This window comes from Triticum urartu, chromosome 2A (assembly GCF_056163025.1).
Source record: "Triticum urartu cultivar PI428250 chromosome 2A, HENAU_Tu73, whole genome shotgun sequence".
NCBI classification, from domain to species: domain Eukaryota; kingdom Viridiplantae; phylum Streptophyta; class Magnoliopsida; order Poales; family Poaceae; genus Triticum; species Triticum urartu.
Window position 1 is genome coordinate 284,143,971 of NC_141874.1, and position 15,862 is coordinate 284,159,832.

The following is a 15,862-nucleotide window of genomic DNA, read 5'->3' on the forward strand; positions in this document are numbered from 1 at the left end:
CCTGTCAGCGGGGGGAACATTTTTTTCACGAAATACAGAGGCCCTTCATGTGGGTCCTAGCTGTCAGGTGGAGGAATCATTATTTTGCGCGTAATAAGGAGGCATTTCCTTGCGTGCGGCCGTGGACCCAGCTGTCAGCCTCTCCACGTACAGTCCACTTCCGATGGATGTCATTCATTGACCATGTTGACCAGGCCGCACAGGGAACACCAGGGCAGTGGACGACGGCGAGGCCTAGGAAGGGAATGACACGGAGCCAGGGAATACTTGGCAGTTGTTTACCACGCGGAGGGGAGTACGACAGTACGAGGGTTTACTGGTTCGTCTGTCGTCGCCAGAGAATAATAGCAGGTGTGGGTGAGTAGAGGGATGGCTAGGCCAGCGATGGGAGTACGGTCGGGCGGTGAGGCCTGCGCGGCAGCACAGCTGGCCGCACGGAGGAGGGAGCAGGTAGTCCCGCCGGCGCTTGTTTGAGCGGCCTGAGCATGAAAAGCAGTGATTGAAGAAGCACGACAGCCGTTGGATGGACATCCAACAGTCACTGCTCTCGTGTGTTGACTAAGTTGACAGGGCGTTGCGTGTGCGTCAACTTTCTTTTTATGAAAGCATACGTGTTAACCTGTAGTAGGCGCACAAGTCAGCCTCAAATCTGTGGAAACAGCATACAGCCCATCTGCCATTATTTCTAATAATGTATAGCCCATTTGCTAATTCTTAAGAATTTTTTTGGAGCCCATCTTCTTTTTGTTAGCATCACACCCCGTATTGTGGCCATAGCTAAAAAGTATACGAAATTTTGCATATTTCGGTGCGGTCACCTGTTTTTAATCCAGAAATATCGATTCACATTCAAACTACTTTGAAAAATAATTTATATAAATATAAAATCCAAATAATTGTCCACGCATAAAAATCAATGGAATTTAAGATCTTGTAATGAAAAAAAATTGAAACTAATTCCCAGTTTGATGTGTTTTAAAAATGTACAGCCCATTTCTAGGCAAACCGAATGAAACTCTCCTTGTCTTGAAAGATTTGCAGCCCAGCAGGGCTGATAAAGGAAGTAGGCCTTGTTTGGGTATTTCTTTAAAAAAATAGAACTGGGCTAGCCATTTTCAGCAAGAAAAAAACACAACTTGGCTCATGATGTGGTAAACATAAATAAAACCCTGGCTAGACGGGCCACAGGCCCCGCACAGCCCCGTTGTTACCCTGATCCGTCGCTAAAACTAGTATAAATAACAACTGCTTGTTCCTCAAAAAAACTGCGTGACTTGCTGGGTCCCTGGTGTCAGCCGCTCGTAGTGTAATTCTCTCGTTTATTGACTACATTGACAATGGCGTGAGCCCCAGATGTCCAGCCTTTCCTATGAAAATTTAGAGCCCATTTGATGTGTTAGTTCGAAATAAGTTTGTGGGTGCTAGTGGGGGATAATCACTTGGCTTCTGTAATGCACAGTGAGCTCAAGCAGCCGGGGAGAGTGATGTTATTTCCCTTGGATTGGATTTGTTACAATATTTCACTCTAAATTAAACGAATGGCAATCCATTTGCCTTGTTTCAAAGAAAATATGACAGTCACAGCTGAGTTGAAAAGGGCAGGAACATCTAACTCCAGCTTACAAACTGTACAAAAGCACGAGGGTTAATTGTTCATCAGGTTTACGAAAAAACCAGATTGAAAAGGGCAACAACATCTAACTCCAGCACTGTTTTCGGCAGTCACAGTCAAATGGATCGGTCAGGTCCATAGAATGAACATCCTGGGTCGTAAAATTTATTGGATTATGACCACAATAAGTTGTAAATAGAAGCCCGACACGTTCAGAAGCTCTTTTGCCCACCTGAAACTCCTTTTTTTGCTCTTCGACATACCCATCCGTCAAAACCATGCTACTGATAAACTTAAGCCTGATGGACAATAGTAACCTCGCATTCAGTAGGAAGAATGTGACAAATCTTGTGTTTGCACGGTTGGCTACATATCGTTCTAGCGTTATTGTCTTCAATAGAATCTCATGAGAAGTGAGAAAATCCCGATGCTTACGAATCCACCGATTGGTTATAACTTTCTTACCCGTCCTGTTGCCTAAATAGACATGAAGATTGAAAACAGTTAAGGTCTAAAAGAAGAGTGTCGAAAGAGCAACAGCTGAATGGTTAATTCTAGTACACTATATGCGGGCTTCCAATGTGCGTGAAATTATCACCTTTAGAGACAACTTCTCCAGACATGGAAAGCATTGCAGCAAGCCAATAATCTTGCTCAGATCAAAACTATTCATTTGGATATATAAGATCTTGACAGAATCCAGCACCATTGATAGGCCATCCATGGAGAAACTCTTCATTGAGCATAGAACATAATATTAGTACAAAATGTGTATCCAAGATGATATATAAATTATGCACAGAAATTTAAAATGCAGCCTATGGTTACAAGTGTAGATGATAATATAAAGTACCTAAAGAACTATGGAGCCAAACACCATATTGAAATGAGCACAGAGATCATGTATTACACCCAAGGTCTCCAGTTTAGGTGCAGAGAGGACGGTTATTTGCAACGGTGAATAACTAGAATCAAGGATCAACCTTTGAAATGAAGGGGCATCTTGGATGATGAGCTGCCTTCTGTCAAAAGAAATTCCAATTCTTACAAGGTTAGGCGACTTTATTTGGAGACAACCGATTCTAAGTATGAAAACAAGAACCAAGCACTCCAGCGCAGGGCAACTGGAGTGGATGATGCTGTGCAATGAGGCCTCCGATATACGAACCCGCACAAGTGAAAGTTTCTTGAGAAATGGGAGTCGAAGGTTTAGTACTAGATTGTCTGGTAGGTAGCACTGCGTAAAGGTGGCGGTGTGGAGAGAGGACGAAAACCCCGAGATGGACATCGGTGCTGAGGGCACAAGTTCATGGCGTTCGGTATGTGGTATGTGATTTCCAGGGGAATAGCCGAACTCAAGCAACTGTAGTTCTGTGAATTCTGGGGATTCTAGCCAGGCGTCCACTGTGCAGGGCATGGTATGCTTGCTCAGGTAGCATGAAGGGATGCAGAGGCTTTGAACGGAGCCCTGGTGGGAGGAGATGATGGCTCAGGGGATTTCAAAATCATTGAAGAAAGATAGCTGACAATAGTCGAGATTAAGGGGAACAGCGCGCCATAAAGGGCGCCACCGAACTGAGAGGATTTGGGTGCGGCAGCAATCCTTGGTGGGGAGAAGCGAGATGATCTCCCCAAGGATGGCGTCCGGGAGATCGCTGATGCGGTCCACCCGAGATTCTACGGGTTCCTGGGATCCGGTGGGGGCGGGGTCGCCGCTTCTCCCCGCGCTGCCGGGTGCGGGATCTACAATAGGCGTCGCCGCTGGCGGGAGCCTCATCTTCTTGGCGCTGGGGTCAGCCGACTCCATTTTCCTCGAGGGCGTCGCGTCGCGCTCACGGATTTGAGCAGAGTAACGAATGACGAGCCTAGTTGTAGTGCGAGCGAAGAAGAAGGGGAGCTGGGGGTTTTTCTATAGGAGTGAGGAAGAAGGGGAGCTAGGGTTTTCTGTTAGAGCGAGGAGGAAGAAGAGCACCCATGTTTTTTTTGGGGAGGGGGGTGGTGTGCTGGGTGTGGGTAGCGCATCTCATTCAGTAAATATATGGGCTTTTGAATTGATTTTACTATTTACTAGTGTGGATGGGCTGTTTTGTCTTGGGACCAGAGAAACAATTACTACTAGTACAGTGGAGACACTCTACAGCTAGCCAGAAAAACAATTACTACTATTACAGTGGAGACACTCTACCGCTTCTGGCTCCTCCTAGGTCATTGAAATGTCTCCCTCTACTGAATGCCGTTATACTTTTGTTCACCGACATGCGGGCCATGCAGCGTGCGGGCCCAAATGCCATCCACCAAATTATAAGGCAGTATGCAGGCAGAGAGTCACCCCGGTCGTAGCGCGGCAGTAACGAGCCGTCGTATCACAAAACCCCACCTCCCCGCAGTCTAAGTTTGACGGACGAAGCAACCATCATTTCACTCTTTGCTGAATCCCCTTCTCCCTCACCGTCTTCAAGAAAGGCAACACTTGCATCTGCCACTATTCTTCTCTCCGAACGAAGGGAAGGTAAGCGGATCCATGATGTTGGTATATTTTCGTTCAGAGGAAAAAAAAGAACTTTTGCAAAGCAGTAACCGATCCTCACTCTCTTTTTCGTTTCATTGTCATTGTGATTGTGTTTTCCTTTCAGTGGTCTCCTAGTATTCATCAGTTTGATGATGGACCAAGGAGAACCAGGAAAAGATCTGCCCATATTGGAGCAGACGCGGGAGGCTGATCCCCACGAGACAGAGAGCTCCAAGAAGATGGAGGCAACCACCGAGGCGACCCCAGATACTGAGATGGTCAATGCCCCGTTTGAGGTTACAGCCCCCGTGGCACTGCAGGAGCAGTTTTCCCCCTTCGAGGATGCCCCCCCCCCCCGCTGTGCTGTCCAAGGTGATTTCCTTCTTTGCCGATCTCGATTGTGGTTTTTCATCTAAGTATGTGGTGATTTTTTTAGAAAAGGAAGTATGTGGTGATTAATAATGCAAAATTTTATTAGCTTCGATGCCATGGTATACGTAGTGGTTTAAATAACTTGTGTTTCTTATACTGAAAAGTAATTCAGAATTTGTTTCTGTTTCAATCAGAGCCCTGATGCAGACAAGGATTGTGTGGTTGTACATGTCACTCGCTATGAGGCGGATGACCTGAATGTACGCAATGGGAAAACAGAGTTCTTAGGTTGTTGGATCCTGGAAGCCATTTGCGGTTATACCAATGAAGAGTTGTATTCCAGCCTCACTGTTGTCAGGCGTGTTGTCCAGGGTGTACTGAAGCACAAGAAGTTCAAAGCTACTCCTTCGTTTGTGAGGAATACTGTTCTTGTCAAGCTTACACAAACAAGTTTATCAGTGGCAAGGCCACAAGGTTGTCTTCATGAAGGTTCATAGGATTGAGCTGCTGCGGGACGTCCTCGATGATGCTCATGGCAAGGTCCATCTTGTGTCCAGAACAAATTAGATCGAGGCATGAAATAGTTGCCCCAGCTAGTGTTTAATAGTAGTTTGGATTGTGTCTAATTATCCGAACCTTGCCAGTTATCGACCCCTCTGGGCTAGTACTCTGTTTGAATCCATCTATGGGAACTGCTGCTACTTTTGTGTGCCCGTGGATCATGTGAGAACCATCGTAATTCTTGGTGAAACAGATGCGTCCTCACTAGTTTTTTCATGAATATGGCATGGTAAGACATAAGTTTTCACGGTTTATCATACGAGCAGTCTGTGTTTTGATGAAATAAAGCACTCGTTCAAGAACCGTGCGTCGACGTATACATAAGTACTTGTAAACACTGTTGGTGCTACCCCACTTGTAAGCAGTTGTGCAAAACACGGCACATTGGCTCAGCTCGCTTCAACACTAGGCTATCGACCAGCTAACAATCAACAATCTGCTGTCTGACATATAAGCAACTATGTATCTTGTTACAGTGGTTCATGCAGTTAATTGAGGCCACAATGTAATAAATTCCAAACGTTCACACGCTAGTCCAGCGCTCATGTGGAACACTCACATTAAACTCGTCTTCATAAAAAACTTGAAAAGCATAAGTTCAGCAATTTTATACATCTCAATGATTCATAGAACATATCAAACATATACTAGTTCACAGCAAAAGACAAAGTTGTGAGAAGGTTTACAAATCAGGAAAAACAAGCAAGGCTTCTCTCTGAGCAAAGGGCCTCCCGGCAGGCTTAAATTTCCTGGAGTTCACTCTGGTTTTTTCTTGTTGCCACCATTCAGGGTTAGGTTCTCTCATTCCAGAATAACCAATTATAATTGTGGTCTCAGCTGGAATACTGAACTAAACCATGTAGTGTACTTACCAGGTGAAATTCTTGTGCATTCCACTAAATTTAAGCACCGCTATTTGCAGAAATAAGCAGACCACAATGCCTCTTGTCCGCGCACCTGTCCAAAAAACCGTCGTGCAGCTGTGCCAGCTAGTCCTCGGTCCATGGATGAACTGGTAGAAAGTGCATTCCGGACTAGGATGAAGTTGTTTTCGCTCGTCCCTGCACTCCAATCAGGAAGTAAAATGTACGAATCAGCTTCTTTTAGATTGCGCTGGTCATTCTACCTTAGTTACTACCAATGTAGGGATACCTTGAAGACGGGAGGTTAGACGACGGCAACGAGGGATAGCCACCTCATTTTGCACAGTTGTACTAAAACGGAGGTGTGTGCTTTTGATTGCGTGGATAGAAACGATACGAAGACAGACATCCTGAAACGATATGGAGACAGACATCCCTGTTTGCGCAAATAAGAACTACGGTTATTTAAACAGTGACAAATATTACTACTTTCCCCCATTTCCTCTTAGAACCAAGTCCTAGATTCATGCTACAGCTTTCCCACTTGTTTCCCTGTTTGAACCAACACTTTGAGTCGACTGTATGAAATAGCTTTACTTCTAATAATAGTAGAAGTCTAGGTGGCTTTGGAACATCGAACGGAAGTAGAAAAGGATCCACACGAAGGGAGCTTGGGCAGTAGAGCAAGGCAGGTTTCGAAGGAATATATACCTGAGGGTCGTCGGCATGTCTCAAAGACGGTGTCGGGAGGCCGCATCTTGGCCACAATACCGCAGGGAGGAAGAAGGGGTCGGAGGCCCTCCCGAGCCGACGCTCTCTCAGAGAGAACGGCACGGCCACCGATCGGGAAGCGCGGGCAGCCGTTGGTCTCCTCCCTCGCCGCCGACGACAACGTGAACGATGCACCTACATCCCTGCCCCGGTCGAGCTTGTTCGGCCGGATTTGTGACCAGCCGTGAGCTGAGAGAGAGTGTGGCCACCTGTGTGTTGCTTAGATCTGGAGAGCATGAGAGAGTGAATGAGAGGAACCCTAGTAAAGCAAGCGCTAAGGCTCCTGCTTTTATATATAGTGGAGTGATTTTGTTGTACCAGCTTCAAAAAAATGCGCTCCTACGTGTACCCGCGAATGGGTGTGAGAGAACTAGTGCGTGCGTGCACAACTTCTCTTCGTGAGAGTACAATATACTATGCCCATAGAACGTTCGCCGCAAGAGTAATAGTACAAGTTTGTGACGTGTGAGCTAAAATAAAATGCGTGCGCCATATTTTGTTTTTTAGAAGTTCTGAGGGTAGGGTGTGAAGAGCACATATGTGCGTGACGTCTACCTGCAGATAGACGGTGGGTGCGACGTGCGAGTTTGCGAGAGGACTCGGGAGAGTCGTGACTCGTGAGGGTGCATGTGCATGAGAGAGAGGGGGGCACGTATCTATGCAATGCATGTGTCCATAAATAATTATCCGATAAACGTTCGCCACAAGCCTTTTCCTGACGAACGCCGTAAGAACCGTTAGATCGGCATCGGACAGTGTCAGTTTTGCCATGTCATTTAAGAGAACAGCCACTCCTCCTACACACAAATCTTCCACGTGAGTGTTAGCAACTGCCGTATGCTCCATCCGTTCCGAAATGCAGTGCATATAGCTTTATTGAAAATTCGAACCTCGCAAACTTTTACCGAGTTTTCGTGTACCAAATTGCACATGTAGAATACCATGTACATGTCATTTCATTCATCTTCAAGAGGTAACTATAAAGTTGGGTGAGGAGTCTACAAAGAAAGACCATCATATCACCCACAACAATTTCAAGCATCCTTTAGTGTTGAGGAATATCATAGGAACTCTATATGATATGATTTTTATAGGATTTTTTCCTTTAGAGCCAATTGATTCATAGGAATATATTCATATACTCCACATTTCAAAGGAAATAAACATGATATCATTTCTATAGCTTTAGAGCCACTTGGTTCATATGAATGGATTCCTATACTCCCTTAATTGCAAAGGAAAATAAACATTAGCGTATATTCAATAGATATGTTCCTATGATATGAACCAAATTACATCTCTTTTCTAATCCCTCCTCGTAGGAATTGAGATACATGTCATCTCTAGATTCAATAGAAAAGTTCCTATGATGTGAACCAAATGACATCTCTTTTCCAATCCCTACTCATAGGAATTGAGATGCTCCATGTCATCTCTTTCCCTACAACTTCCATGTATACATCTTCTATTCCTAAATAGATAGTACAACCCACTAGTAGCTTTTTTCCAAAACATGCAACTATGGCACAAGAACTATATAGTGTGCCAATAACTTTGAAAGATGGTCGTTGGATGAAGCTAGCCCGACAGTGCAGAGATAGGCAAATCCGAGAACTACTGGCCGTTGGATATCATCAAGATTCCACCAGATCTGCCACATGTACAATTTAGAAGACTCCATGGTTGAACTTAAGCATAATGCACAAACCTCAAAACACAAGCACTTCTCCTTTGTTCTAGAATCTTCTATATCATAATTGATTATTTTTTTCTAAATGAATTGCCATTATTTGTTTTTACTTTATGATTTACTCCCTCCGTTCCAAAATAGATGACCCAACTTTGCACTAACTCAAAGTTAGTGCAAAGTTGGGTCATCTATTTTGGAACGGAGGCAGTACAATGCACAACCCCATGAATCTTAACATTTTTATAAAACTTATTGATTTTGAATGAGATGAACTATAAGAACTAAACGAACATCTACATCATGCATATATGACTCAAAGCTTTACATGCTATAGTGTGTATTTATTCATAATTTGGATTCGAAATCTCATGCATTCAATACATGTGTACTCCCTCCGTCCGCGAATAAGTGTACTTCCAGCCTTTGTTCTAAGTCAAAGTTTTAAAATTTTGACCAAATATATACAAAAGAGTTTTAACATATATGACATAAAATTGATATATTATGAAATTAAAATTCAAAACGAATCTAGTGATACTAATTTAGTGTCATAAATGCTGCTAGTTTTCCCTATAAAGTTGGTCAAAGTTTTAAAACTTTGACTTAAGACAAAAGCTAGAAGCACACTTATTCATGGACGGAGGGAGTACCTTGCTAGTAGTTTTGAGTAGAGTAGCAAATTTCACGCGGCCCGGGGTATATCAAAATGCAGGGCCCATGCATCATTGCCTTTCGGTCAAACCTACGTCCACAATTTTTTGTACGTACTATATCTCCACTGGTCCCCGAACCCAAAATTCTGCCTCGTTCCCGTAAAACCAAGCAGCCCACACATATTTAAGGCGTCGGCTCGAACCCGTTTACTATGACGTGGCCCCGCACGCCGTAGTACTCCTACAAACCCTACCGCCACACTCATCATCGGTTTTCTTCAAGAGGACGAGGGAGTAGCCGATTTGTAGTGGAGGCACTTTCAAAAAAAGGATCTGTAGTGGAGACCCCTACCCTAGGGTGCCCTAGGTAGCTGCCGCACGCATCATTGTTTTCTCTTTTCTTTATGCTCTTGCGCCCTAGAGTGAAATGATGGTTGCTTCGTCAGTCCAGCTTAATGCGGGAAAGGTGGGGCTTTGTGATGTTACCACTCGTCGCTCATTTTCTACTACTGCGGCGCTACGACCGGGGTGCCTCCAATTCCAACCGCTGCTCCGAACTGTAATTTGGTGCATCGCACGTGGAACAAGACGGTGGATGAGCCACATGTCCGCCAAAGGGGTCCTGTTAAGTGTGTCACCATTTTGTGTGCGGACTGACCCTGCTTGAGTTGCTACGCCAACAGGACAGGATCAGCCTACCACTTGGTTTTGCTCCTTGGTGAATCCCGACTATGTTGATCTAAAAAGATACGTGCTGAACTACCCTCTCCGTCTCGTTTTTTTATTTTTAGCCGTCTCGTTTTATACGGCCTGCACGTAGTTCTAGGTCATCCATTTGACTAACTAAATAGGAGTTACTATGTCACAAAAAGTATATCATTGGATTCTTAAGCGGATGTAGTTGTATTTAAAAGTCAAGGGCGGGGCTTTTCCTGCACGGTAGGTGGCGGGGCAGTTCCGCCTAGTCGCTTCGACTGAGACGCGAGAAGACGAGGGAGTAGCTCCTGCAAACGTAGGGCTGTGTGATTTAACAGCGAGTTACTGCTGGAAGGTGGGGCCCCATGATTTGACTTGCCATTATCATTTTAACTGCGGCACTATGACCAGCGTGAGTCTCCCAGATTCCTGACCACCTCCATACAGGTGCCTCTCCCAATGCTCCACCATATAGTAGAGGCTGGCTCTTGCATGAGAGCCCACTTCTCCACTTTTTCCTTGCCTCTCTTTCCTCCACATATGCAAAAATGCCATGTAAAGCGCACTATTGTACTTACTTTTACTTGCTCCTACAGGTGCTTAAGCTTGCCAAATAGGCATAAAGTCTGATGTGGCAAGTTAATCAAGAAGAGAGAGATTAGTTTGGTGACCCAAGGAAGAAATGGTGCTAAGCGCGTGTACCTAGGTGAAAAGACAATTTTGAGTCTATAGCTAATTAAATGAAGCAAACTTAGCAACACCATTTCATTGGAAGAGGTTACTCCTTGGCAAATGCAATAAATACATGCGCTAACTAGCACCGTTTCTTCCTTGAGTACGAATAAAGAGATAGAGAGGGGTAACAAAAAATACACTTATAGCCAACCTTGTTGTAGTATGAGTGACTAAGTGATGACTATGTACGACATGCCAACATCAGATAGCTTAACGCACAGTGTTAAATCTCCAAGGGCGCGACCGCGCGAGCGACGCGATGGTCGTGGTAGGCGCGACCATGATACGGGCTGCTGGCAGCCCTTGCATCTAAGATCAAACGGTCGCATGCTAAGTTGCTGGAAATTTGCAGAATAACCCTCCAGGATAGGATATTCACCCATAGGTCTAGAATCACGCCATGCAACCGTTCGATCTCAGATCCAAGGGATCTCGGAAGCCCGTATCATGGGAGAATGGAAAGCCACTACCCTGCCTTTCGCACGCTGGTAGTTCGCTCCTACTCGTCCCCGCACGTCCTTCAATACTACGGCAGTTTGCTCCTAGTCGTCCCGTCCATTCACATTACGGCAGTTCCACTAATCCTAACCCTCCTCCCAAATCCATGGCGTCCCAAATCTCCTTGATCAGCGATGAGTACAAGGTTAGAACCATCACCAGCGATGAGTTCGACATCATCTACACCCTTTCTTCCACGACGGTGAAAGGATGCCTTTCTCGCTTCAGACGCATGTTCGAAAACTCAGATGATGAGTGGGTCACTGGGCTAGATGTTGAGTACACCACAGTCATGGGACGAGAGAAGGATCTAAAGGACAAAGAGAGGAAGAAGCCCGCCGTGATCCAGGTTTGTGTGCATGACTTATGCTTGGTCTACCACATATGCCATGCCGACGTTGAGTGCCAGGATTTTAAGGACTTCCTCGGAGCAACCTAGTAAAATTCATTACTGTAGACTTTGGTAACGACAAAGAAATCCTGGGTCAGATAGGCCTCGTTGTAGGCAACCCCTTCGACCTCCAGAAGAATCGGTTGGTGCCCTCTCGTCAGCCTTCAGTGTTGACCCTGGCAGGAGCCATGGTTCATCCTTCGTACGGTAAACTGGTGAAACCTCCATACACGTTTCATCATCATGCATGGCAGCGGAATTGTCACAGCCCTATAATTGTTTGCAATAGTTTCAGAAGAGAGCATCCATGCATCATGTCTAAATTCTGAAACTTGAATTGAGGTTAGTTGAAACCCTCAGAAATCACTTCAGAAATAATCAACGTTAAAAATATTTTCAAATGAGTCCAAGGAAATGTTCCTGTTATTCTGTAAAAATATTGGCAAGAGGTAAAATTCAAACCAATGTTTTTAGGAGACAGAAATATTTATTTTTGGCCATTTGAGTTAATCCAATAATTATTTGCATTGGATTCATATTTGCTATATATTTAATATGATCCAATAATTCTGGAAAATGATGAGTGGCTCTGAATATATTATATCTAGCCAAATGATAATTTCCAGAATAAAAAATGGTTTGGTCTCTGAACTAAATCTAAACATAATAGAAAAAATAGAAAAACAAAAAAGGAAAGGCCTACCTGGACTTACCTAGCCGTCCCAGTGGACAGCCAGCCCACGAGGCCCAGGCGCCAGTCACCCCTAACCTCCTGCCAGTAGGCAGGAGGGCGTGTGGCCGCGGCGCGCGCGCACGCGCTCGGCCAGCTCCTGGTTGCCGCTGTTGCTGGGGACGGCGTCGAGTGCCACGACACCCCCCTGACCCCCCTCTCACTCTGGACCCCCTCCTCCTTCTCTGCTCTCTCTCTCCCGCGAGCGACCACGAGCACCCGAGAGCGCCGACGAGCACCACTGCGGCCATCGTCCACCCCTCGCCTCGCCGATACTTCTAGAAGAACCGTCGCACCTTCCTCTTCGTCTCCACCAACCCACGTGACGCCGGGTGCACCGCAGCGTCGTCCCCGCCGCCTTCATCGTCGCATCTGTCCGGCGATCACCGCGGTCAATTCGTCGTCGACAACGCGTCCCCGCACTCGCTCTCGCGCTCATTGGACTCGCTGTGAGCCCCTGCCCCAAACCCCTCTTCTCCCCCTCGCGTTCGCATGCTCTAGCCCCATCCCCCGCCATGGTCGAAGCTCGCCGGCGCTGCGTCTGTCATCACCGTCGGTAGCAGCCCCGCCTGGCTAAACCAAGCACACAAGCGTGCTCAGGGAGCTCCCAGGAGCCCAATGCGGCCATCAGCTCGCTCGCTAGCGCGCTGCAGTCCTCGCGCCTGTGGAGCCGTAGCTCCGGCCACCGCCTCGCTCACCGCTAACGCTGCTCCCGGCGACCCCGCAGCCTCCCGTGTGATCACCTGGATGCGCGCAAGGATGGGCATCCCTCTAGTGCCTCCAGCGCGTCGAGCCGACCCCTGTAGCGCCATCCCGAGAAACTCCTATGATCCTCCGCCGTCGGGTTTGGTCGCCGGCGTCCAACTGCAATGGCTGGTGACGTGGCGCCGTCATTAGCGCCTAACTAACCCCCCTAGAGTCAATGACATGTGGGACCATTGCTGTTTAAAACACGGGTTAAGTTAAATAACCCCCTGTTAACTCTCAATCTCACTGACACGTGGGCCCCGCCCCAGTTTAAATTTAGGTTAGGAAAAATATTAGTGCTAACTACCCTATTAAGCAGTTGAGACACCGACCTGTGGGGCCAACCCCGTTACTAATTAGTTTAGCTTAATTTTAATTTAGATTAGCCCTTGAGTCACTGACCACTTGGACCCACTGGTCAGGTTTGACCTGGTCAGCCTCAGTTGACTCGCTGACGTCATGCTTGCACAATGCTGACGTAGTTAATAATTTTCTGCATTAAAAATAATCTAGGAAATTCCAGAAAATGCCCAAAACTTCTAAAAATTATAGAAAATTATCTATAACTCCAAATGAAATAATTTATATATGAAAAATTATCAGAAAATTCAAGGAATCCATCTGTACAATTTTCATGCATGTTTGAGCAAGTTAACCTCACTGTTTAGGATGAAACATGATTAGGGCAAATTTCATAATAGGTTTGGAGTTGGAATTTGATGTAGTTTTGAATTCCACTTCAATTAAAATGACTTTCTGTTGCATTAGCCCAAATCACAGCATATTGCCATGTCATGATCATGCATCATATTGTTGCATTGCATTGATTGTATTCTTTCTGTGTTTGCCGGTGATTGTTTGCCCCGATAGACGTGGTTCCGACGATTGATCGATGACACCGATGAAGAACTATATTATCTTCAGAAGTGCCAGGCAAGCAAAACCCCCTTGTTCATTCCGATACGATCCCACTCTCTCGCTCCTGCTCTCTTTTACTACATTAGGACAACAATGTTTCAATTGTTACATGCTACGGTAGCTGAACCCCTTTCCTCTGCATGACCTATCATTGCCACAGTAAATAGATGAAACCCACTAGCATGAGTAGGAGTTGTTTGAGCCCTGATGTGCCTACTCATTCATGTTTGTTTGTCATGCCTGCTACTTCTTAGTGTTGAGTCAGGTCTGATTCACCGGGGATGAATTGGAATGTGGTGAACATGTCCTACCGTTGAGAGCTAAGTGTGTGAACATGATTTGGTAAAGGTAGCGGTGAGAGGCCACGTAGGAGTACATGGTGGGTTGTCTCATTGCAGCCGTCCTCAGGAATGGAGTTCTGTGTTTGTGATCCATGAACAGTTACTACCACACATTGGGTTCCGGTAACTCGACCCCTCTCGACTTATTAATTAACTCGATCTCTGTCCAGGAGTTGCAACTAGTTTCTGGTGTTTGTAGGTAGTGTTAGTAGTCTACCAAGTGACACCCGGTATAGGTGGGCTTGGGACAGACTAGGCACAGTGGCTCGGTGTACCAAGTGGCACCCGGATGGTGGGCTTAGGAACCATGTACACATCGTTTGGGGCCATGAGTGACACCTCGGCCGGATCTCCTTGCGGATGGAACCCGAATAAGCGATAAACCTGGATGAGAGACTTGGGTGGTTAGTCAGGTCGTGGCCGACTCCCTCGCCCGGCTTCCGCTTGAAGGTTGCCGAGGTACATGACGTGTATAGGGCAATAAGTGGCGAGAGCGTGTGTGAAGAAGTACACCCCTGCAGGGTTATCATTATCTATTCGAATAGCCGGATTCCTCGGATATGGAAACTTGGACCCCTTGCATAGTTCATAGACTAGTGAAAGTAGATACTCTAAAACTCGCAAGATAAGCGTGAGTGCTATGGATGGCGTTCTCGTAGGGAGACGGGAGAGGATCCATAGTGGTGTATTGGTATGGTGAAATTGTGGACTTGTGTGCGCCACCTCAAAAGAGTTACTTGCAGTCGTAGTTCACATTAGCCACTGAGTCAAAGCTGGCTTGCTGCAGTTAAACTCCACCACCCCCTTTGTTGATACCGATGCATATGTAGTTAGTTCTGATGTAAGTCTTGCTGGGTACATTTGTACTCACGTTTGCTTAATTTATGTTTTGCAGAGAGACTTCAGTCTCGCTAGTAGTTCCACGTGGACTTCGACGTTTAGCTTGTTACCTCGGCTACGATCTTGTACCCTTGGGAGGGTCTTGTAGATAGTCAGGCTTCTGAGCATTCTTCATTTGTAGTTGTCTGTACTCTGTATGTTGGGTCATGAGACCCATGTTTGTAATATCTCACTCCTTGGAGCCTAATGATTAATACTCTGAGTCATAGAGTCTTGTTGTGATGCCATGTTGTATTGCACATATTGAGCATATTGTGTGTATGATTGAAATGCTTGGTATGTGTGGGATCCGACAACATAGTTATTTATCATTAGTAACCTCTCTTATGGGGAAATGTAGTCTTGTGCTTCCATGAGCCATAGTAGTCCGCTATAGCCCGGTTCACCGGAGTCCTGCTAGCCCAGCACTACTGCTCCGGAACACTTGACTGGCCGGCATGTGATTCACTTCGTTCCTGTGTCTGTCCCTTCAGGGAAATGTCATGCGGTGACATCCGGAGTCCTACCTAGCCTGCTACAGCCCGGTTCACCGGAGTCCTATTAGCCCAGTGCTACAGCCCGGATTCGCACGCTGCTGACTGACATGCTCGATGTTGATTCATGTATGCCTGTCCCCGTAAGTTAGTGCCACTTTGGGTTCACGACTAGTCATGTTGGCCTGGGTTCTCTGTCATACGGATGCTAGCGACACTATCATATACGTGAGCCAAAAGGCGCAAACGGTCCCGGACCATGGTAAGGCGACACCCGTGGGAATACCATGCATGAGGCCACAAAGTGATATTAGAGCCTGACTGCCTGTAGGATTACCAAGCCAAGCTGGCATCGGGGTCGTGTCTAGAAATGCTTTCGTTATATAAGGGAATTGATTGTGG